Here is a 23,482-nt window from a genome sequence, read left to right as displayed (position 1 = left end):
GAGTACATGATGTTTAAGGTCATGCTTGCTTAAAGAAACAGCAGGAATTCTGAGTTTTGAGTGTGCTTGGGAAAGACTGAAGAAAGGAGAGAGGCAATGAATGATGAAGAAAGTGTGGAGGTGAGACAGGTGAGTTGAGAGGCACAGGCAGAGGCTGGCTCTGCTGCAGAAAAGGGCTAGTCTTGTCTGAAGTCAAAGACCACTTTAAAATGCATTAGGATCAGGGATTCTAGATCAGTTGGTAGAGGGCTTGGGTATCATGTCTGAAACCTTGGGTTTGATCCCCTAAGCATCTCATAAACTGAGTGTGTGGCACATGTCTGTAATCACAGAACCTGGGAGGTAGGGGCAGGAAGATCAGAAGTTCAAGGTCATCCTAGGCTACTCAGAGTTTGAGGTTAGTCTGGGCTACCTGAGACCCTATCAGAAAAACAAAACATATCTCTGAGGGCTGAGACACAGTGTGAGAGCTAAAAAGCTTATTTAAAATTATGAACTGGGAGGTGTAGCTCAGTGGTAGAGTGTCAGAACATTCAAAAATGGAGTCACATAAGGGCAATTGTGAGTACTTGTGAGAAAACTCCATGAAAACAAGAGTTTTGTGACCTCAGTTTCTTCAAAAACAGAATTGTTCTTGGAATGTTTCCATGCTCCTCCCAGGTATAGCAGATCAGAGTGTGTTTACTTCAGCTGTTGTTATTCATATGGCTCTGGGGGGAAACGTTTTTGCCACATGGGTCTTGTCCTTGTGATTGACCCACTCTGGTGATTCTGCTTAACCCTCAGAGTATAAATTGTCTGATGCACTGAATAAAGCTGGCTATCGCATGAGACTTTAGTCTACCTCTATTTTAGGTCCCCATCTCCCAGGTTCATGCCATCAACAAGAACGGTAAATGGTAGAACACCTACCTAACATGCACAAGGCCCTGGGATCACTTTCCGGTGACACACAAAAGAAAATATACTCCTGCGAGGACAGAATCAAATTTCATGGATTTTTAATATGGGCAACTTAGAAAGAAAGCACTTTGTAGAATAAGCCCATGATTTTATAATGTTGCAAAGCAGAAACAAAAACAAAATATCTGAAGGCAACCCAATAAATGCCACCCTCGTGCTTGTGCCTCATATCCCAGTGACATCGGAATGACAGGTGAGGCAGGTGAAATGGAGCTGGCCTGACTGGTTAGTGGGTAAAGAGGTTTGCTGCCAAGACCAGAGAACCGAGATCAATCCCAAACCAACATGGCAGAAGGAGAAGCTGTCCTCCGACCCCTACCGTGTACTGAAGGGGGCTCTCTAACAGGCCTGAGCACAGCAAACATGGAGCTGGCAGGTCCTGTCCTCTCCCCTTCCCTCTCACTTGCTAAACCATTAGGTTACATTCCTAAGACTAGCCCCTAAGGTCCATTCCCTTATTTGGCTACCGACTCATTTCTCTCACTAAGGTTCCATCAATGAAAATCCAAGGTCCAGCAATCAAAACTCATTCTACGGCTACTCTGGCTATCCTGTCCAATCAGGACTTACTAACTCAGCCTAGCACAGACTTCCCATTTTTCTCCTTCCAACTCTCACTCCTGCAAAAACACCTGCTGCTTGCTGTCTGCCTTTGCCCAACACAGAGGCACCCCCTCCCTGCTTGCTTGTTCCTACTGGGTAATACATCTCCTTTGTGCTGAGAATTCTGTGTCTGGCTCTGAGAGGCCCTCCCTTACACACACACACACACACACACACAAATGAATAAATGTAAAATATTTAAAGTAGAAATAAATTACATTATATGGCATTATGTTAATATTTCATTTTCTGTAAGCATGTTTAAGAAAATCATTAATGTGTACAAATCATATATTCAAACCTAATCTTTAGGACACATGTACTGCAGACTCTTTTATATTTAGAGGGAATTAAATAACAAAGAGAAAATATTTTACTTTATTTTTATCAAAAAGAATTGCCGTTTGCAATTTTATAAAGCAGAGGGCTAACATCAGGCAGAGAAAGAAGTAGACAGTTGCCCGTGGTGCTCTCGCAGTGAGTAAGTCTGGGGATCACATGAGTCCGTGGCAGTGGGTGGGGCGCTGACAGTCACACCTTGGTCCTCAGATGCACGTGTCTAGGACCTTTGTACAGATTCTAATGTAGCCCGCTGTAGGAATTAGATGTGTGATTTGGCTTGTGTAACTGAAAAAAAAAAAAAAAACAGAGATGGGATGTCAGGAATAGAGAAGCCCCCACATTGTTGTATCTAGGAAGAGAGGGGGGAGGGGGAAAACAGTGTTGATGCTGAGGTAAAGCAAGGCATAATAAAAATGCATAAGATTAATTTTCATCTCATAAATAATGAATAAAACAGAGGAATGCTTAAAAGCTATAACTGGACTTTTTTTTTTTAGGACCTTTCTAGGAAGAAATAATGATATCTCACTCCTGAGCACAGGAAATACATTAGCTACTATGAAGGCAAATTATCGGATACAAATGTTGACCCTGACAGCTGGGGTTGTGCTCTTCAGTTCTAGGAGAAGATAACAGACAGCCTTGGCCCTTTGGAGCAGGGAATGAAACTAGTAAGTTTCTCTGAAAAGCAACGACCTAAAGGAGGGGTTTCCTCCCCTCCCTCACAGGAGAACCACAAAACTGCCAAAACAGAAGCGCCAAGGAAGTTGGCTCTGAGTGCAACTCTAGAAAGCAAAAAGCTCAAGATGAAGTCTCTTCTGGATGTGAGATGCGCTGTGGTGAGGGAGCCCATGAAACACCTAGAGTGCCCTGCAAAGCCACTCAAAGTGTCCAGTGGGGAGCTCTTCCAGAAACATCACAGACACACACAGGATGAACAACAAAAAAAGACACACTCTCTCAAAAGACACAAAAGGGCAATCTGAAAAGGTATGAGATTTGATTATGGTTCACAAAAACACAGAACAAATAGATAAACAACATGAATGATAGAAATACTTTTGGGGGCTGGAGAGATGGCTCAGTGGTTAAGAGCACTGACTGCTCTTCTAGAGGTCCTGAGTTCAATTCCCAGCAACCACATGGTGGCTCACAACCATCTGTAATGGGATCCAATGCCCTCTTCTGGTGTGTCTGAAGACAGCTACAATGTACTCATATAAATAAAATAAATAAATCTTTAAAAAGAAAGAAAGACTTCTGTAGAATAATCTTTCAAGTTCTTCCAAGTTTTTTTTAAATCCAATTTTAAATGAATAAAATGGGCTGAGCATGTAACTGTGTTAGCAGAGTGCTTGCCAAACAAGTTTGAGGACCTGAGTTCAATCTCCAGCAACCACATTTAAAAAAAAAAAAAAAACAAAAAAACAAAAAAACCAGGCAGACAGAAGAGTCCCTTGGGCCTGCTGGCCAGTCAGTCACATGAGCTCCAGGTAATGAGAGACCAATTTCAAAAAAAAAAAAAAAAAGAATACAGTTAAGAGGGGAAAAAATAACACATCAGCCTCTGATATCCACAGCACTTGCACACATGTGAATGCATGCTCGCACACAATGAGCACACATGAACACATACAATGACATATACCACACACATACACAGAGAGGAAGGAGGAAAGATTAATAGAACAGGTAAATAGGTGTAAGTGCCCTGAACAAAGGTATGTTCATACACCTTGATACAAGCATAACACAGGACATCGAGTCATATTTAGCAAGAAGAAAACTTAATGTCATCCATCATTCTCATTGATAGACTAAAAAAAGAGGCCACAGCACCATTTTCTCTTTCTTTCTTTCTTTCTTTCTTTCTTTCTTTTTGTTTTTGTTTTTTGTTGTTGTTGTTGTTGTTTGTTTTTTGAGACAGGGTTTCTCTGTATAGCCCTGGCTGTCCTGGAACTCGCTCTGTAGACCAGGCTGGCCTCAAACTCAGAAATCCGCCTGTCTCTGGCTCCCAAGTGCTGAGATTAAAGGTGTGAGCCACCACTCATTTTCAAGATGCAGAAAAAGCAAACAGTGTAAAAAGACTGCGGCGGTGTAGCCGAGTCTTGTTGTCTCCCTCCCGGAGATTAAAACCTTCCATCTTGGAGGAAAGCCCCTTAAAGCACAGGATGCTAAAGAAGAGGTGAAACAGCAGGATGTACCAACTGTGCAGGGAAGCTCCTTGTGTTTCCTTAACAATTCAAAGGCTTCAGGAAGACCCTGAAACTGACCAGATTCACTAGGCACCTCCTTCCCCAGCTTCTATATGCAGTAAGCACTGCTGAGAGGCACTCTCAACAAGCTAAGCTATCTGACAAGACTCGGACTGACCAAACTAACAGAAGAGACCAGCTGAGCCACCAGAATAGGACACTCTCCAACCTGTTGACCTGCTTGTAGGCTGTGTGGTGTACTCCAAGTTTCCAGCTTTCTTGAGCTGTCGCCCATGATGGGATAGGCTTTGGTGATGTAGCTCTCTTTCCGTCATTTCTGCTTCTGTAAGTAGCCCCAAAACAACCTTTTGGCTCACCATGTTAGATCTTGGTGGTATCTATACTTTGTCATACATTCTCTATCTGGAGTGAGAAGACATTTGCTCACATCTCCTCAGGAACAGTGTCACACAGCAATGGCTCAGTTGATAAAGTACTTACTGTACAAGTATGAAGACTTGAGTTTGGATCCCTAGAACCTATGATGTAAATACGGGGTGGGGAGACAACTGTGGACATTTAGAAGACCATTTAATTTCTTCTGATGCTCCTGACCCCAGCAGCAGCTGCATCCCAGCTTCTCAGAGCTCATCCCAGCTTGCCCCTGAGCTCTGAGCAATGGCACGTGCATCTCTTGCTCTTTGCCTTTTCAATAAATAATTTCATAATTAACTAAGTCCCTTTCTGAAACATCTAAAGCAGCTTCAGTGTTTCTAACTAGTTACTAAGTGAAACAGGTGTTCCTGCATCACCCTTGGCAGTGAGACCTTGGGAAGGTTTCCTATGGAATCAAACTTAGAACTAAGATGGCTTCCCTTGGTGCTTTCCTGGGGTCTGGCCAATGGGGGAGTTACACGGAGTTTTTAAAAAGGCAATAGAGTTGTAAAGAGAGCACAGAGAATGCATGGAAATGTCACATTAGGGTGCTGGATGGTTAAACATGCTTATAAACAGGTGCATCTAGAAAGGTTTTAGTCCTTAAAGAAAAGGCCAAGGAAATGGTATGGTAGGTAGAGTGCAAATGTGAGGACTGGACTGTTGATCTCCATGACTTCAGTACAAGAGCCAGGCTTGGTGCCTACCTGTGGTCCTAGTGCTCTCGGGGCAGAGAAGGTATCTCTGGGGAGAGCTGGGTAGCCTGACTAGCCATAACTAATTCTGTGAGAGACCTTGACTCAACCAAAAAGGTGGAAAGCATCAACCTCTTCATCTACACACGTGCACCCACACACAGACAAACATGCACGGATATTCATGCACACACACACACACACACACACACAAACACACACACACACTATAAATTAGAAAAATAGTCAAAGTCGGTGACTTTATCTCAGAGTGAATTTGGTCAGGGAAGCAAGCTGATACAAACATTTATTTGGTAAGTAGAGGTGACCATGGTGGCTTCCATTTGGCCTACTCTACAGTATTTTTTTTCTCCAGGACTGAAGAAGCCGGTGCCAGGCTACTTTACTATTATGCATTATGCATGTCAGAACAAGAATGACTACGTGGCAAGTTCAAGAACCGAAGGAGCTTTCTGTGAAGTGGACCAAAGCCAAAGCCAGTCAAGCACCTGACCTTTGAAAGCTCTTGTGTGGATAGCGGGCATGCCATTCCTTTGGGTCTCTAGGAAAGAGTGCCAGTTCTACAGCATAGCCAATCCGTCTTCCAAAGCCCATCACCCTGGCAAATAACTGAAGTCCCTTTGGGAAAGGTTAGGAGGGAGATTTACAATATAAAACTTTGGCTGTGTGTCAGGGATCTTCTGCTGGGAACCTGGCTCTCCTTTAGTCAGCTGGCTCTTGGTGTGTAAATGTGGAAGTCTTAGACTCGGTTAAGGGGATGAGATTCTGGTGCATCATTTAAGTCGGATTCTGCTGATCAAGCCTTGAGCTTTGAGCTTCCTCATGTCATGCTGAATACAAATGACAATAAATGACTGCACAGAAGTGAAATTTCAGTCAACTGCCCATCTAACTCAGATGTGTGGACACTGTAATCCAGCACCAATGATTCTGGGGGCAACTGTAGAGAAACTCTGTCTCAAAAACCAAACCGCCCCCCACACCCCCAAAAAAAGACCAGGCTGGCCTTGAACTCACAGATCCACCTGCCTCTGCACCCCAATCCCTGTGTGCTGGGATTAAAGGAATGGGCCACCACACCTGGCTACTTCCTGATCTTAAGAGCCACCTGTTATGAACTGTAATGTAACTATCTGGTGTGCAATATATCTGATATGTGAGCCCTGTGAAAGGGGTCGAACCCCACAGGTTGAGCTCCACTGCTTTAGAATTTTCTGAGTCTTAATGAGCTTTCCTCCAGGATGCAATGTTTCATTCCGTTCAGCAGGAATTACTACACAGCAACCCTCCCTTAGAGATCAAGGCTCGCCCATTTGCAGCTCTCCCTGGACAGAGGGCTCTTGATTAGCCAGCCCCTCGTGTCCTTGCAGCCTCCCTCCCTCCCTCCCTCCTTCTTGCTTGTGCAAGCCAAGGCTGCCACCTCCCATACCCAGGCCCAAGACAACCTTGAATTATAACTTTACTTTTTATCTGGTGTCTTCCTGCCTTGTGACTTCTTGTAACCCCTCCAGCCCCAGAAACCCGTAGGAACAAGAAACTCCCTTTGTTCTCAGGAACTGAAGGTTCTTTTACTTCAGGACCTCTAGTGCTGCTCTTCTTTGGAACTGAAGAGAACTGTAGGATCCTCTCTCCCTTCAGGGCCTCCCCATGGCTGTCTATGGCTTTGATGCTGCCGCTGCTCTTCCAATAAGGCTCCCCTTAAAAGTAATTATTTCAGTTTCATTACTATAAATCTGTCATCTTTTATTTCTAACGCTTCTCAGACAGGAATGGCAGATGGATGGAGGTCTCTGCCACTGGATACCTCATACCAATTTTCAAACACCCACTTCTTTCCAATTGATGCCTTATTTGAATAAAAGGGACTCTCTGCAGTTGTAGATTCCCATTGTTTTATAATTCAGTCAGTCACAGAATTAACTCCTGTGTTTGTTTTTCAGAAGCCTGAGCTTAGCCACTGCAGGAGGTGGGACTTTCTTAAAGGATAGTCAGATGCAAAGTGTAATTATGGATGTCCCCAAAATACCCTGGTGTGGGTAAAATCACCTTAACATGGTGGTGGGGGGGGGGGTGATAGCCAAAACCTTGCATATGCTAGGCAAGCCATGTGCCTCTGAGCTGTATCACTGCCGATGCCCATGTTCTAGGACAGGGTCGTTTGCTACAGCCAGACTGGCCCCAGCTTTCAATTCTGCCTCAGCCTCCCAGGTGCTGGCAGTTCAGGCTGGGCTTCCTTTCATTTGGAGAATTCCCAGCACCAGTTTAAAGCCCTGAGGCTTTCTAGAGATCACATTCAGGTTTGTGGAAGTTGTCATGGAGTGTCACGCATCAGACAAAGCCACTGTGTATGACATTCTTCTACCTTGTTCCCAGGGCCCTTTGGCTCTGGGCCACTTCTGGAAATCCAGCTGATATTGCAGCACTTCTGAGTTGTCCTTGAAGGGGGACACTGTTGACACAAGGTCACTGAGCCTGCTACCTGGGAACATAGCTGCTCCACCTGGATCCCCAGTCTGGCCCTTAGGCTGTCCCTCATGCTCCTGCTGCCCTGTGTGTACCTGTTTGGCCCTTCCACGAGTGCTGCTGTGGCACAGTGGTGTTCCCTTCCCCATCACTGACTGCTTCTGCTGGATCCGCTTTTTTGCCAGCTGTCAGCCATGGCTGGGACTTCTGGTGAGGTCACACTATCCTCTAGGGCCAGTCGGTCTCCTTCACGGTCACCATTCTCTGCCACCACCACCACCCCCTTTTTTTTTTCTAAAACAGGCAGGATTCAGTTTCCTCTTCCCCATGCTCCTATGGGGAAAGGAGCGGCTTGGGGCCAGGGTGTCACTACAGTGTCACTTGTTCTCCTTATACAGGTCCATGATGGCCAGAGATGGCCTCAGAGGCTGTGGGGGCTGGGGAGGTTGGTTCCAACGTATTACACTGCACATCAAATGCTTCCAGAAATCTCATCACTAAATTGGTTTGCCTGGCAGATTTCTGCCGCTGAGATCCACTTTGTCCTTTAGGAAGGCATCCCTGGGCTGCATTCCTACCGTGAACAGAGCATGGATACTTGTCCTAGACGATGTCTTAACTGCGGCTCAGTCACTGAGCAAAGGCCTGGCTGATGGTACAGGCCTCACTCCTCTCTGAGTGCAGTCTCCACTGCAGGGTCCATACATTTTTCTTTTGATATTCTCAAAGGGAAATGGCTGTGGTGTGTGTATGTGTGTACACCCACATGTAGACACGTAAGCCTGCATGCTCGCACACATACATGCTGCCAACAGCTAGGGAGGCAGAAACAAACCCAAGCAGGCACTCTATTCTATAAGTAAAGGGCAGAACAGACACGGAGGAGGGAGTGGCCTATGACATGAAGTGCCATTGGACAGGAAAGATGAGGACTGGGAACTGACCACAGACATGATTGACAGGGAAGCCACTGTAGCCCTGACAGGAACAGTTTGCTGGAATGGTTGGTATGGGGAAACTCAGCTGGTGTAGGGCTAGGGTAGAGCAGAAAGAGGAAAGGTAAAGATGGTCTATAGATGGTTATTAGGAAGTTTAGCGGTAAAGAAAGTGGGCAGCAGGTAAAGGGGGAAAGCAGGTAAAAGCCAGTGTGCTGTATAGTCATTAAGGATGAGCTGTGCCCAGTGGCACACTGTGCAATCCTAACACTTAAGAGAATTACCGGGCTTCAGGAGGACCAGGAACCCAAAGCGAGTCTCAGCCACATAGTGAGCTCCAGGAAAACCTACGCTAAACGAAATCCTACCTCAAACAATACAACTAAACAATAAAATAAGAGAAAAACAATCAAAATAATGTCCTTGGGCTGGGGGTGAATGTAGGTCAGTTGGCAGAGTGCTTGCCTGGCAGGCATGGCATTCTGGGCTTCATCCCCAGCACCGTATGAATCAAACTGTGGTAAAGCACATCTGTAATCCCTCTCAGGAAGAGGAGGCAAGAGAAACAGAAGTTCAAGCTTACTCCCAGCTATATACAGAGTTTAAAGCCACCCTTTGAACTCTAAATAAAGGCTACATGAGACCTTTATTTCACAAACAATAACAGTAATAATAAAATATCCTTGTTGGCTTATGGAGCTAGCTCAGCAGAAAATGAAAAATTGATACTATGGGCCAGTAGCAGGAACAAATGGCATAGACCCCAAGCTGGTTTTTTTTTTTTTTTTTTTTTTTTTGAGGTCTTCTGTATCCCAGGTTGGCCTCAAATTCACTATGCAGCTCAAGACAATCTGGAACCCCTGATGCCCCACCCCATGCCCCTCCCATGGCTGGGATTACAGGCATGAATCACCATGCTCAGTTTGTTATGCAGTGCTGGGGACTGAAACAAGGGCTTCATGCATTTCAGGCAAGTTCACCATTTTGGCTGGACCGCCTAGCTATTGAGCCCCTGAGATCTACTCATCTCTGTCCCCTTTTCCCCGGCACTGGAGCAAAACACATATGTAGCCATCCCCCATGCCCTAGAATTTGTGCAGCAAGCACTTTACCAACTGAGCCATCTCCCAGCCCTGAAATCACATGTTCAATCTGATTTATAATATTGATCGTCAGGAAGCAAGTGCTTGCCAGCCCCAGAAAATCAGCTTCAGAGGCTGCAGCTGGGCTCCCGGGAGCATCTTCTCTGGGAAGCACATCTCTAAGGACAGGAAGTTGAGGCAAAGGTATACTTAAGGGTAGCCAGAGAAGGGGGACTTTCTCAAGGTCACTGGTGGTCCAGATTACATTGGGATATCAGGTAGGAATAGAGGAGAGAAAGAAGCAATTGTGTCTGACAGTCAATTGAGTTCCATTTAGAACTGGAAGGGAAGACGGGGGGGGGGGGGGATGGTGGTTAGGAAAGTCGTCTATTTTAAGTAAATGGATGGGGTGAGGATGAGCCAGTTAAATTAGCTAAGAAACAGTGCTGGGAAGGAGGAGAGAAAATAACCTATTTTAAGAAAGTGGATAGGGTACTGATGATTTCATCACATTAGCTCAGAAACCAGTCAGCGTTCATTATGGCTTTCAGGGCAGAGGGCCAGGGACTCTGACCTGTGGCCGTTGGAGACACGGGCAGCAAGGAGCAGTCAGAAGCAAAGATGGGTGTATGGCAAGACAGAGGTAAAAAATGATACATCCTTTAGTGGGGCTGCAGTTCAGCTGGTACACTTCTGACTTCTGCAGACACAAAGCATGTGTGTGCATGCGCACACACTCAATCTCTGTCTCTCATACACACAAATACACACACACATACATAGTAAAGATTGATAAATCTCTCTTTAAAATGTTTTTAATTAAGTCTGAGGTGCTATGTACACAAGAGTGGAAATGCCTTCAGGGACCAGAAGAGGGCACGGTATCCCTAGGGGCTGGGAGTTAGAGGCACTTGTGAGCTACCCAGTGTGGTGCTGGGAACTGAACTCGGATCCTCTTCAAGAGCTGTACCTGTTCTTGATCACTGACCCACCTCTGCAGCCCCGGCAGCTCAGGTGTATTCATTAATTTCGGGAGGAGCACCATTCTCCTCTGACTGATGAGGGTGGGGGAGGGGATAGGTGCCTTGCAGAAGCTCTGAGGCGGCCCAGCAGCCTGACTTTATCACCTAGACTTCTGGACAGCCAAAAATGCCTTTCGTCTGAGATATAGTGAAGGCGCTATATCTTTACACAGTGAGTGTCCACCTCAGGTTACTGAGACTTTCGTTTCATCACAGAACCTTGCAGTAGAAAAGTCTACCTTCGTTGCTGTTGTTTGGAGAAAGATTCCTACTATGCGTCCCAGAGCATGCCCACTTTACATTTTTCCCTGTGTGAGCTGAGGTAGAGCTGTGGTGGTCTGGGAAGCAAGAGTGTCTTCACGTTAATTGTCTCAGGTGGCTGAGGCGATCACCAGGCACAAGCACAGCAAACACTATTTACCTAATCTCTTTCCACGGTATATAAATCTGTGTACACAGATGTGGGTCTACAGAAAGATAACTTGTCAGGTTCCATTCAGTGCCTGCATTAGTAATAGGCAGTTACAGTCACATGGTTTACCCAAGGAAAGGGGTGGGTGGGAAATGGAGAGAAGGGAGGGGGATGTGGCTGGGAACAGCAGCATATGCCTAAGAGGTGGAGGCAGGAGGATTACAAGTCCCAAGCTAGCCTCAACCACATAGGAAGACGGTTTCTACAAAAACAAATGAGTAAAGAAATAAGCACAATTTCATCTCTGTGTTTATTATTGCATTTTGTACTTTGTCTGTGTATGTGTGCGCAGGCATGTGTGTGTGTAAATGACTTTATGTGTGAGTGTATCTGTGAGTGTGTGAGTGTGAGTGTGAATGAGTGTATTGTGAGTGTGTGAGTGTGAATGAGTATATGTGTGAGGGGTGTTTGTGAATGTGAATGGGTGTATGTGTGTGAGTGTGAATGAATATGTGTGTGAGTGTGTGAGTGTGAATGAGTTTATGTGTATGAGTGTGAATAACTGTGTGTGTGAATGTATCTGAGTGAGTGTGTGAGTGTGAATGAGTGTATTGTGTGTGAGTGTGTGAGTGTAAATGAGTGTGTGTGGGAATGTATGTGAGTGTAAATGGGTATATGTGGGGGGTGTGAGTGTGAATGGTATATGTGTATGAGTGTGAATGAATATGTGTGTGAGTGTGATGAGAGTATGTGTGTGAGTGTGTGTGAATGAGTATATGTGTATGACTGTATAAGTGTGAATGAGTGTACTGTGTGAGTGAGCATGTGAGTGTGTGAGTATGAGTGAATGTGTGTGTGAGTGTGAGTGTGTGAATGTGTATGTGTGTGTGTAAGAGAAAGAGTGTGAATGAGTGTCACCTGGAGTACAGGGGAAGACCCTGTGTGTCTTCTATCACTGTCTGCCTTACCCCTTTTGTTTCATTTTATTTGAGACAGGGTCTCACTACATAGGCCTGTCTGAACTCAGAGATCTTCCTGCCTCTGCCTTCTGAGTGCTGGGATTAAAAGCGTGCACCACCACCACCACCCGGCCAGGACAGGATCTCTTAATGCACCTCGGGTCCACCATTTTGGCTATGCTGGCTGGCCAGTCGGTCTGAGGAATCCCTGTCTCTGCTCCCTGACACCTGGCTCTCCACTCAAGTCCTCAGGCCTATACAGAAAGAGCTCTACCCACTGTGCCACCTCCTCAGGCCCTAATCCCGCCTCTCAGCTGGGTATGTCTATTCTAGCAAATACAAGCTACTGTTTTACCTTGTAGGATGTGTGTAAATGTTTTCTTCTGCCACAACTGCTGTTGTGCAGCCTTCATTTGGGCTGGTTTCATCGTTTTGCTGTAGGAAATAGCTTTACAGTGTATACCCTACAGCCAGAACACATGTATATACTTAAAAATACATTGGACAGGGGCTGGAGAGACAGCTCAGTGGTTTAAAGCATGTCTACTTCCAGAGGACCTGAGTGTGGTTCCTAATACATGCATCTGGTGGCTCACAACTGTCACTCCAGCTCCAGGGGAATCCAGCGCCCCCTCTGGCCTCTGTGGGTACTGTGCACTTGCAGGACACATGCATACACACAGGCAAAACACTTGTACGCATAAAATAAAAATAAAATAAAAAACAGAAGCGTTGTGTGGGGAGGGATAGATGGTTTTATGCTAAGAAGCATCACCCACTGTTCTGGAATTGACATTGTGAATAGATGTGCCGTCTCTTGGAACAGGTGAGTAGGTATTTTGGGCTTGTCCCTCACCTGCCAATTATACACTTATAGGACAAACTCTGAGGTGGACTCGCATGTCTTACTTGGCACAGCATCCCCAGTTGCACTGGGTACAGGCAGGCGTTCAGTGTGGATTTGGCAAGGAGACAGAGTGGATGAGAGGACCATATCAAGTCTCCAGTGAGAGTCTCTGGAGACCTTTCTGCCTTGCAGACCACAAACTAATGTGCACATGCAGCTTTCAGTCAAATCGACATGGGCAATAATGGCAGAAGGAGGCTGAAGAAATGACCTCATTTCTCACAGCTCTCCAAACACCATGTGGCAATTGCCTTATTCTGAGCAAAATTCCTGCAATAGTCGTGCCCCAATTCTCCTTGAGAGCTTAAGTAATGCATCTCTGCTGTCTTCCATCTCTTACCTCATCTGTCATGGCGCCCGAGTCACACCAGCTGAACGTCCTCACAGCTGCAAAGATGTGGTATTCGCTGCTTGCTCGGACATGTTTTCTGAGAAAGGGGTCCAAGGACCTTCTGAAGCAGGGTTATTCTTGAATGACCAGGGCATTGTGAACTCACAACTTCCATTTATAGAAATTCGATACTCCTGTAGCAACTGATATTTAGCCAAACCAACATAGAAGAATTCAGTGAGCCCACGCAGATACAGTCGAGCGCATTACCATTACTGTGGCAACACTAGCCCCTCGGCAGTGTGTGCATCAAAAGTGCAGCACCTTGTTTTTGTGACATTACAGCTGCGCAGGTCTGAGTGCAGTGGTTAATGACCCGTCTCACCAAGCTTTGTTTCCGTTCGCTTGCTCACCATCATGAAGGGCAGTAATACAGCACAGTTCTGGGGGGTGGGGGTGGGGGAAGTCGAGCTTTATTTTTAGCTTAAATGAAAGGTATGTTCAGAGTAAGCAAATAAAGATAGCCTTTTATCTAACCTGCCACCAGGGAGTAAGCTACACCAGACTGTGTTAAATGGTGATGGTGGTGGAGGTGGTGGTGGTGGAGGTGGTGGTGGTGATAGTGGTGGTGGTAATGGTGGTGGTGGTGGTGGTGGTGGTGGTGGTGGTGGTGATGGTTGTGGTGGTGATGGTGGTGGTGGTGGTGGTGGTGGTGGTGGTGGTGGTGGTGGTTATAGTAATGATGGTTATATAGTAATGATAGTGGTAGTGATGATGATGGTGATGGTGGTGGTAATGATGGTAGTGGTGGTAGTGGTAGTAATGGTAATGGCAGTAGTGATAATGATGATGATGGTGGTGGTGGTGGTGGTGGTAAAGGTGGTTCCTGCAGGGCTGGAGATGGAACTCAGAGCCTTGTATATAGCAGGTAAGTATTCTGCCTCTGAGTCCCATAGTGATAAGTTTTAAGTCGTGAAATACAATAGGATTGTTTACAATTTCAAGTAACACAAACATTTTTTTCTAATATCTATAATGGGAAAAATATATACATGTATATGTATGTGTACATGTATATGTTGTATATGTATATGTTGTATATGTATATGATGTATATGTATAATATATATCATGCCAAAATCATAAGATCTGATAATCTAGCATAATCTTTCTTAATACATTAATTAATTTCTGCATGTCTGTGGGTGACAATATGCACAATTCGTACATGGATATTTTACAATGTGGATCCCATGGGTCCAACTCAGGTTATCACGTTGGTCAGCAGGTGTCCTTACCTGCTCAGCCAGCTCCCTGGCCCTAGGTTTTTCTTTTTTAATAAGCTTTTTAGGGAGCTGGGGATATGGATCAGTGGATACAATGGTTTTATAGCATACAAAAGCACTTGGTTTTGATACCCCATGGTGACTCATGACTAGAATCCCAGTATTTGGGAAAGGGTGGCAGGAAGATCAGAAATTCAAGGCCATCCTCAGCTACATAACTTGAGGCCAGCCTGGGACACATGAGACCCTGTCTTGAAAACATATACAAAAATTCACACAAATCACAGCTGCACAAGCTCAATGAATTTTCATAAAGCAAATAACTGTTTGGCCTTAACCTTCAGAACAGTCAGGTACTGTCTAACGATGCCTCCTGAGGACTTCACATATAGCAGTGAGCTGACAGGGTTTCTCTGTGTTGCCATGGCTGTTCTGGAATTAGCTCTGTAGTACAGGCTAGCTTCAAACTTACAAAGGTCGATCCACTTGTCTCTGACTCCCAAGTGCTGAGATTGAAGGTGTGTGCCAACATGCCCAGCAACAGCACACTTTTTATTGCCACGTCACAGAGCACTGTCACTAAGCCTCTAGAGACCCTGCCCACCCTCTATTAATTTTGTCCCCATTGTACAGTGCTAACCCTGGAGTACTTTACAGATTTGGTAAAGCATCTGGAAGGACAGTAAATACAGCATGTAAAGTGTTTAAAGACTTGCCTACCTGGCAGGGGAGACCCCATGGTCAGGAAGGAGGTTTTCCAGGGCAAGGCTCTCATTCATCATTCTTCATGTGTGCCCATCCCTGCATTTTCTCCACGTCCAAGGATTTCAGCTGCACCACCTGTGGTAGTAAGGACTGCATGCATACTCTTCTTCAAAAAAAGTTTGAAGAAAGCATCCTGCATACATGGAAGCAGAAACTCCATAGTTCTTTTGTGTAAATACCTGTGCCATTGTGAGCTACCACTCTATGCCCTCTTGGCCAGGGAGCCTCCTAGGGTCCACAAACTATAGAGTTTAACAGATGCTCCACAGGGCTCAGTTGGTAAAATGTTTGTCACACAAGCATGAAGATCTAAGTTCAAGTTCCTAGTACCCACATAAAATGGTGTGGCTGTGTGTAACCCAGTGCTGGGAAGGAACTTGGGGCAGGGTGGGACAAATGGATCCCTGAAGCTCATTGGCCACGCAGCCTAGTCAAACTGATGAGTTCCAGCTTTAGTGACAGATTGTCTCAAATATATGCAATTATAGAAGCCAGGCATAGTGGCTCACACCTTTAATCCTTGCACTCAGGAGGCAGAGGCAGCAGGATCTCCATGCGTCTGAAGTCAAGCTGACCTACATAGTAAGTTCCAGGACAGACAGGGCTACATGGTAAGATACTGACTCAAAATAATGAAAATAATAATAGTAATATGAAGAGAAACTGAGGAAGACACTTAACGTTCACCTCTACCTCCATAAGCATGCACACCTGCATGTACATGTGCACACACACACATATATGTACTGTCCTGGCTGGTTTTGTGTGTCAACTTGACACGAGCTGGAGTTATCACAGAGAAAGAAACCTCCCTTGAGGAAATGCCTCCATGAGGTCCAGCTGTAAGGCATTTTCTCAATTAATGATCAAGGGTGGGAGGGCCCATTGTGGGTGGTGCCATCCCCGGGATGGTAGTCCTGGGTTCTATAAGAAAGCAAGCTGAGCAAGCCAGGAGGAGCAAGCCAGTAAGTAGCATCCCTCCATGGCCTCTGCATCAGCTCCTGCTTCCTGACCTGTTTGAGTTCCAGTCCTGACTTCCTTTGGTGATAAACAGCAATGTGGAAGTGTAAGCTGAATAAACCCTTTCCTCCCCAACTTGCTTCTTGGTCATGATGTTTTGTGCAGGAATACAAACCCTGACTATGATATGTACCACACATACATTCACACAATCCACTCCACAGGATATAACTCATGTTTGGAATGGTAAGCTAGGGCAGAGACCTGAGATTGAGGAGGTCATCAAGAAGGTCACTGCTGTTGTGGATACAAGTTGCCTCCTGAACATTTATGTTTACATCCAGAGATTACTGCTAAGTCAGCCTGAGTCGGGAGAGAAGCTTTTTTCTGCAGTGGGTGATGGCTACTTCTGAGACTCAGTGAACATCCTGAGAATAAGAGGCTATTGATGTGGCCTAGTGGCTCAAAGCTCAGCCATAAATGGAAGAAAATCAGACATTCATATCACTCCCTTCAAGCCTCGGGGAGCGTTGCAGAAGAGGGGCAGAAAGCATGTAAGAGCTGGGAAAAGGGCGGAAGTGTGGTGTTGGTATTAGTTGGAAGATTCACAAGATACCCACACCCAGCTACATAAACAGCTGATAGGGGGCACTCTTCAGTGGACCTGCCTGCACACTGATCAGTGAGCTGAAAGAACTCAGCTTTTATGAGAAGTCACTCATGCTGGGGCAGGCTTTTTGGTGATGCCTCACCTTTGAGCAACCTTTGCTCTTGTTAAGTAGCCCCTCCCCCACGCTCCTGCAATAGCCCCAATGAGCCCCCAACTCACCAGACTAGATTTGTGTGGAACTGCTTCTTTCTTCTTTCATCAGTGCTCTGAGGGGTGGAAAGATGTTGGTTTACATCTCTCCAGGAAAAGTCACAGAGCAGCAGTGTTTGCGGACAATGTGAAATAATGTACGGCACACAGCGGTTGCTGATCACGACTTGACTGTTGTTGGCTCATATTTTCACTATGCTACTTTTATGATGCCATGCTGTTTTGGAGTACAGCTATTCCTGGGCTAGAGGTGTGGCTCAGGGGTCGAGTGTTTATCTCACAGATAGAAAGCTCTCTTTTACCCAAGCAACTGCAAAAAAAATTAACCAAATGGAAATGCTTCCTGTCCGACACACCGGCTCTAGGGCCATGCATCTCATGCTTTCCGTGTCTCTTGCTCACAGTAGGCCATGTGGGGCTGCCCGACTTCACCCAGGGCTCTCTAAGTACACACTGTTCTCTTCCTGGTGAAGCTGCCTCAAGGCGGATTTCTCTGAATTCACTCCTACCATGAAGTGACTTGATATTGTACAGTTTATTGTTAGGATTCTGATAGTTCCTTGTTACTCTTTTCAGCTTTTAAGAAACACTGTGTGCATGGGCGGTTTGCCTGCACGTGTCTATGCACTGCTGCTTGTGTCTGATGTCTGTAGAGGCCAAGAGAACTCATTTTGGCTCCCCAAGAACTGAAGTTACAGACAGTTGTGTGTTGCCGTGTGGGTGTCAGGAGTCAAACCTGAGTTCTGGGAGCGTGCTCTTAACCACTGAGCTGTCTCTCCAGCTCGTACCAGTTACTTTTTAAAAATCATTATTTGCCTGTTCTCAAAAGTCATCCACCAACCTGACTAATATAAGTCTATGACTTCTAGATTTTAAAAGGTTTTAATGAGCACGTTTCGAACACCCAAAAGCATAAGTGGAAAGATACAACCAATATCCATTCATTTGTGCTATCGATTGTTTTGAGACAGGGTCTCATGGGGCCCAGGCTGGCTTGGAGACAGGGTCTCATATGGCCCAGGCTGGCCTGGATTCACTACGTAGCTGAGGATGGTCTTGAACTCCTATTGTTCTGCTTCTACCTCCTTTGTGCCAGGATTACAGGTATGTGCTTCCTGTTTCCTTTCACTGATGTGTGTGTGGTGACTCACTGCCTCTGCCACCTTTACCAGGTGACTTTCATGGAGAGTAAAAGGCTTTCTCCCAGGGATGTGTATATTGGGTGGACAGGCTATGCTGACTCTGGCTCCCGGTAGAAGCTTTAACGTATTACGGGTATGGTTCTGCTTCGATTCACAGGAGCCATGCTGCACATACTGAAGGTCTCTGCTGCGGTAGGTTACAACCAGCTGGGATGCAGCTGTTTAGTGTGAGATGGCCCACCAACAGCTCTGGGTATGGTGCGCCTGGATGCAGGTATTGGACGCCTGCCCATTCCCGTGGGCATGGGAGGGTAGGGCTGTCCTGATGGACCACAGTGAGTGTGGCACAACTTGATTGTTAGTGACATGCTGATGTTGTTAGTGTCTGGAGCCTACAAGGGTGACTTTTCAGAGAACCTGGTCCCTGATCTGCTAGAGGAAGGCTGCTCAGCTACTTCCTGGAGCTGAGGGTGAGTGCGTGGTTGGTGTTTCTCAGACTTTGTAATTAGGCTAAGCTGAGAACAGGCTGTTCAGCAGCTTCTTGGGACTGAAGGCAGATTCATAAGGCTGCCTGCCTGTTTTTGTCAGGGCCTTGGTGAGAACCAAGCCAGTTATGGAAGGCCACTCAGCTGTTTCCTGGGACTGTGGGTGGGTGAGGAGGCCACACATCTGCTTCTTAGGACCTCAGTTGCTCATGCTGCCAGGCTGTTTCCTAGGATAGTGGGTGGGTAGTTGAGGCCACCCGGCTCTTTTGCAGGCCTGGGTTGTTGTCCCTTTACCACAATGCTTAGGGGTTCCAAAGTAGCAGCATACAACAGGAGCTTATGTGTTGGAAAGCAAATGTAGGCCATGCTCTCTCAAGAGAATGCAGATGCCTGAAAACCAGGAACTCAGAGCCTATAACCATTGCAGACCTGAGTAACAAATGTTACCTCAGGGATGGGTGGGAATTGCTGGAGTCTCCTGCTTATCTGTCCCTCTTCCACACCTCAGGCAAGATCTCTTAGGCCAGGCTCAAACTCCATGTTTAACTGAGAATGACTGGATAAACTCCTGACCCTTTCTGTTCCCGCTTCTTAATGCTGGGGCTTAAAGTGTGTAACACCATACCTGCCACATGAAGTGCTGGGAATCAAACCCAGGGCCCTGTGAATGCTAGGCAAGAATTCTACCAACTCGGCTATAGTTCTGGCCCCTGCTTACCTTGCTTTAGGGAGTGAAAACCCTCTTACTCCAGGGTCGATCTTGAAAGACTGTGTGGGCTGGGCAGTGGTGGCACACGCCTTTAAGCCCAGCACTCAGGAGGCAGGCAGAGGCAGGCAGATTTCTGAGTTCGAGACCAGGCTGGCAGCCTGGTCTACAGAGCGAGTTCCAGGACAGCCAGGGCTACACAGAGAAACCCTGTCTCGAAAAACCAAAAAAGAAACAACCCCGAAAGACTGTGGTAAATGCTAAATGCTTAGCTTCCTTCTTTATAACTTCAGTACACACCTCTACACTCTGCAGAGAACAGCCTCAGCTTCAAATCTTACAATGAAACAGTGGGTTTTCTTCATTGTAGTCTTCTGTTGAGGGACATAATTCAGACACCGCTAGTAGGCATCATGTTCCCATCCTCCAGTAGGGGGCGCTGGTTAGACCAGTCTTTTGTGGGGTTTATAGGCATCTTGGTATAGTATCTGGGAGTGGGGAAACAGGGAAATGAGATTAAGAAAATCTGCATCAAGAACTGGAAACATCACAAACTACAATGTTGCCTGTTCTTAGTCAATGAGCTACGCGGTAAGCCAATGAAAAGCCGGCCGGGCGGTGGTGGTCCACGCCTTTAATCCCAGCACTTGGGAGGCAGAGGCAGGCGGATTTCTGAGTTCGAGGCCAGCCTGGTCTACAGAGTGAGTTCCAGGACAGCCAGGACTACACAGAGAAACCCTGTCTCGAAAAAAACAAACAAACAAACAAACAAACAAAAAAAAAAGCAGGGAAAAACACATCTTCCTCATTGGTTTAACTCTCAGCATTTTGTCCTGCGGTGGTGGCTCATGCCTTTTAATCTCAGCACTGGGGAGGCAGAGGCAGAGGCAGAAAGATCTCTATGAGTTCAAGGCCAGCCTGGTCTACATAGTGAGTCCAGGACAACCAGGACTACTCGGAGAAACTCTGTCTTGAAAAACCGAAACCAAAACTAAACCAAAGCAGCCAACCAATCATCATCACCACCATCAACAAAACAACAACAGGTTCTCACTATTTCCCCTCTGGGACTGCTGAGTGAGCCCTGCCAGGTAGGATCCCCAGGAGAATAGTCAGTCTCTTGAGTTAAATAGGAAGTGAGGTTGCCTGCGTGTTTCTAATAGGTGTTTCTCTACTTCCCTAATTCATTATCAAATTTTACCCATTATAGTTTTGAGAAGTTAATTAAATCTATTTCTTGCAATAGGCTTTCACATAAGTCCATACTAGCTTTGAACTTTTGAACCTCTGATCTTCTGGTATCTGCAGTGCTAAAGACAAAACTGGGACTTCGTGCATGCTAAGCAGGTGTCTGTCAAGTGAGCGGCATCTCTGGGTCATTCGCTTCACTTTTGTTTTATAGAGCCAGTTGCAGTGAGTTTCTATTAAACTAATCCCTACTAGGACTGGTGATATGGCTCAGTGGGTAAAGGTGCTTGCTGCCAAGCCTGACAGACAGCCTGAGTTTAATACTTGGGACCCACATGATGGAAGGAGAGAACCAACTCCTGAAAGTTGTCCTCCGCCCTTCACACGTACAGTGTAATGTAAATTAAAAACAAATAATTTTTTTAATTTAAAACAATTCTAACTAGCATAGCATCAGTTTTGTTTTAAGTGTTTGGGGGTAAGGACTCATGCTTCCATGCACATTGGGCAATATAACCAGAAGTCCCCAGGGGAACGTGTTCATGATTTCCTCAGACACACTGTTTTCAGTGACATAACCATGCCTAGAGTCCTGTCTCCTGTTCCAACCCTTTAGTGGATTTTTTTCCATGTAAGTCAAACTAGAAAAATATTAGCTGGACAAATGACTGGAAGGTGCTTTAATTCACATCGCTCTCGGCTTGTACCTACAGTCATGTCCCTCAGAGAAACACTCAGCTGCCTCTGGCAATCTGAGGCTATGGCAAGCAAGGTTTGTGTTCCTTATGCACGGCCCAGAGGCCTGCAGGAGCCTTCTCTCCTTAGCTGTAGGGAGTGTTGGCCTGAGGCTCACCCACATGGCTCTTTGCTGAGGGTCTGCTTCTCTCCTAGCAGGCCAGGATTTGGTGCCAGGACACAGAGTTCCAACCTCCTGCTTTAGTGTGACCAGATTCTGAGGGTCATTTCAGCCCCAGGCTTTGCTACATTTTGTCCCCGTCACTTCTCAAGACTCTAATTTAAACCTCCCACAGGCATCTTTTTCCCTGGGAACCCCAGCTAAAACATTAGTCTTTTCTTTTCACCTTCTTGTTTAAAAAAAAAAAAAAAAAACTATGTAAGCTGTGCGTGGCTAGAACAGAGTACTTAGTACACAGAGTACTCCTCCATCACCAGCAAGAGCTGATTTTCTCCTAAAGCAGGCACAGGGTGTACACCTGTAATCACAACACCATGCTGGGAAGATGAAGGCAGAAGGAGCAGAAGATTTGGGTCAGCCTTGGAATATAGTTTGAGGCTAACCAAAGCTATATGAGACCCTGTCTCAAAATTATTTTTAAGCCTAGATTTATATTCTTGAAAATAGCTAGGTCTAATTATTTTATACTTAGCTTTTGTCTTTAAATTGTGTGTATATGTGTAGTCACACACATGTGAATACAGGTTCCTGGAGGGTGGAGGGAAGGCTGTCACACCCCTTGGAGCCAGTCACCATCATCTGGATTTGGGGACCTGCAGAACTTGAGTTCTGCTACTTGCAAGAGAAGTACACATTTTTGTCTCTTAGGCCCATTTAATATTTTGTTTAAGATGGAGGTCTCTTTACATAGCTCTGGATGTCCTGGAACTCACTATGTAGACCAGGTTACCACTGCCTCCTGGATGCTGGGATTAAAAAAACATTCATAAGCATGGGACTCTCCAGGTATCCTTGAGATACCTGACAAAGGCAGGCACAGTCTGTTGGGACATTGCAGCCCAAACTTCTGCAGACTTCACACAGAATTATCAATCCTTGTACATACTGTGCAAATTCCATACCACTGAGCTAAAGCCCCAGCCCTTCACAATGCCAACTCAAGTTATACATATAATGTAGGCCAATGAGATGCTTCAGTAGAAAAAAAAAATGTGCTTGCTGCCATGACCCAAGCTCAAGTCCCAGAGAATCAACTCCCAAAATTATTCTGACTTCCACGTGTCATGGCATGTAAATATATGCACTCACAGGTGCACACACAAGTGCACGTGTGTGTACACACACACACATACATGTTACCACTTGACTCTGAAAATGTCTCCACAATTAAAATTTATTTTACCTTAGCCTGTAGGACTCTTTTGAAGTATGTGGGACCTTTAGGAGGCGAAACCTGATTGCCACAAGCAGGCCACTAGAAACAGTCATTGTAATGTAATGAATGCCCACCCACCTGCTCCCTGCCAGGCTTAGCCATGTGTTTCCTGTCTGCCACCATATTTTGCTGAGGTATCACCCTTAAGGTATCGGAATGGAAGCCGGGTAGTGGTGGTGCATGCCTTTAATCCCAGCACTCAGGAGGCAGAGGCAGGCGGATTTCTGAGTTCGAGGCCAGCCTGGTCTACAGAATGAGTTCCAGGACAGCCAGGGCTACACAGAGAAACCCTGTCTCGAAAAACCAAAAAAAAAAAAAAAAAAGGTATCGGAATGAAATCATGATGTGACACAAACCCGTAAGTTGTTCTTCAGCTGTTCTATCACAGCAGTGCAAAAGCAACCATCACAATAAAACGTGAATCTGTCCTGAGCCAAGAGGATGATGAATAATCTAGGGATTTGATTAAATAAGGAAAGAAGCAAATACAAATGTCTTCTGGACTAGTCAAGGCTACACAGTGAGATCCTGTCTCAGAAATGTCATATCCTTGTCTACACTTGTCAACCATCCAGATTTTGGCCATTCTAATAGACACATGACAGTATGTTACTGTGATTTTAATTTCTAGTA

The 23,482-nt window shown here is 45.7% G+C and overlaps 1 long non-coding RNA gene across 1 annotated transcript; it reads right to left on the bottom strand.

Annotated features, from left to right (window-relative positions):
* Nucleotides 1-1,974: 1,974 nt before the first annotated feature.
* Nucleotides 1,975-16,015, bottom strand: LOC143442803 (uncharacterized). Its single transcript, XR_013111299.1, has 3 exons — nucleotides 15,372-16,015; nucleotides 13,375-13,568; nucleotides 1,975-2,193 (listed from the first exon to the last, which is right to left on the bottom strand). It is a non-coding gene; the product is annotated as an uncharacterized LOC143442803 (long non-coding RNA).
* Nucleotides 16,016-23,482: the final 7,467 nt, after the last annotated feature.

This window comes from Arvicanthis niloticus, chromosome 6 (assembly GCF_011762505.2).
Source record: "Arvicanthis niloticus isolate mArvNil1 chromosome 6, mArvNil1.pat.X, whole genome shotgun sequence".
Taxonomy (NCBI): domain Eukaryota; kingdom Metazoa; phylum Chordata; class Mammalia; order Rodentia; family Muridae; genus Arvicanthis; species Arvicanthis niloticus.
The sequence above is the reverse complement of the archived record's forward strand: the minus strand, read 5'-3'. Positions and strand labels throughout refer to the sequence as shown.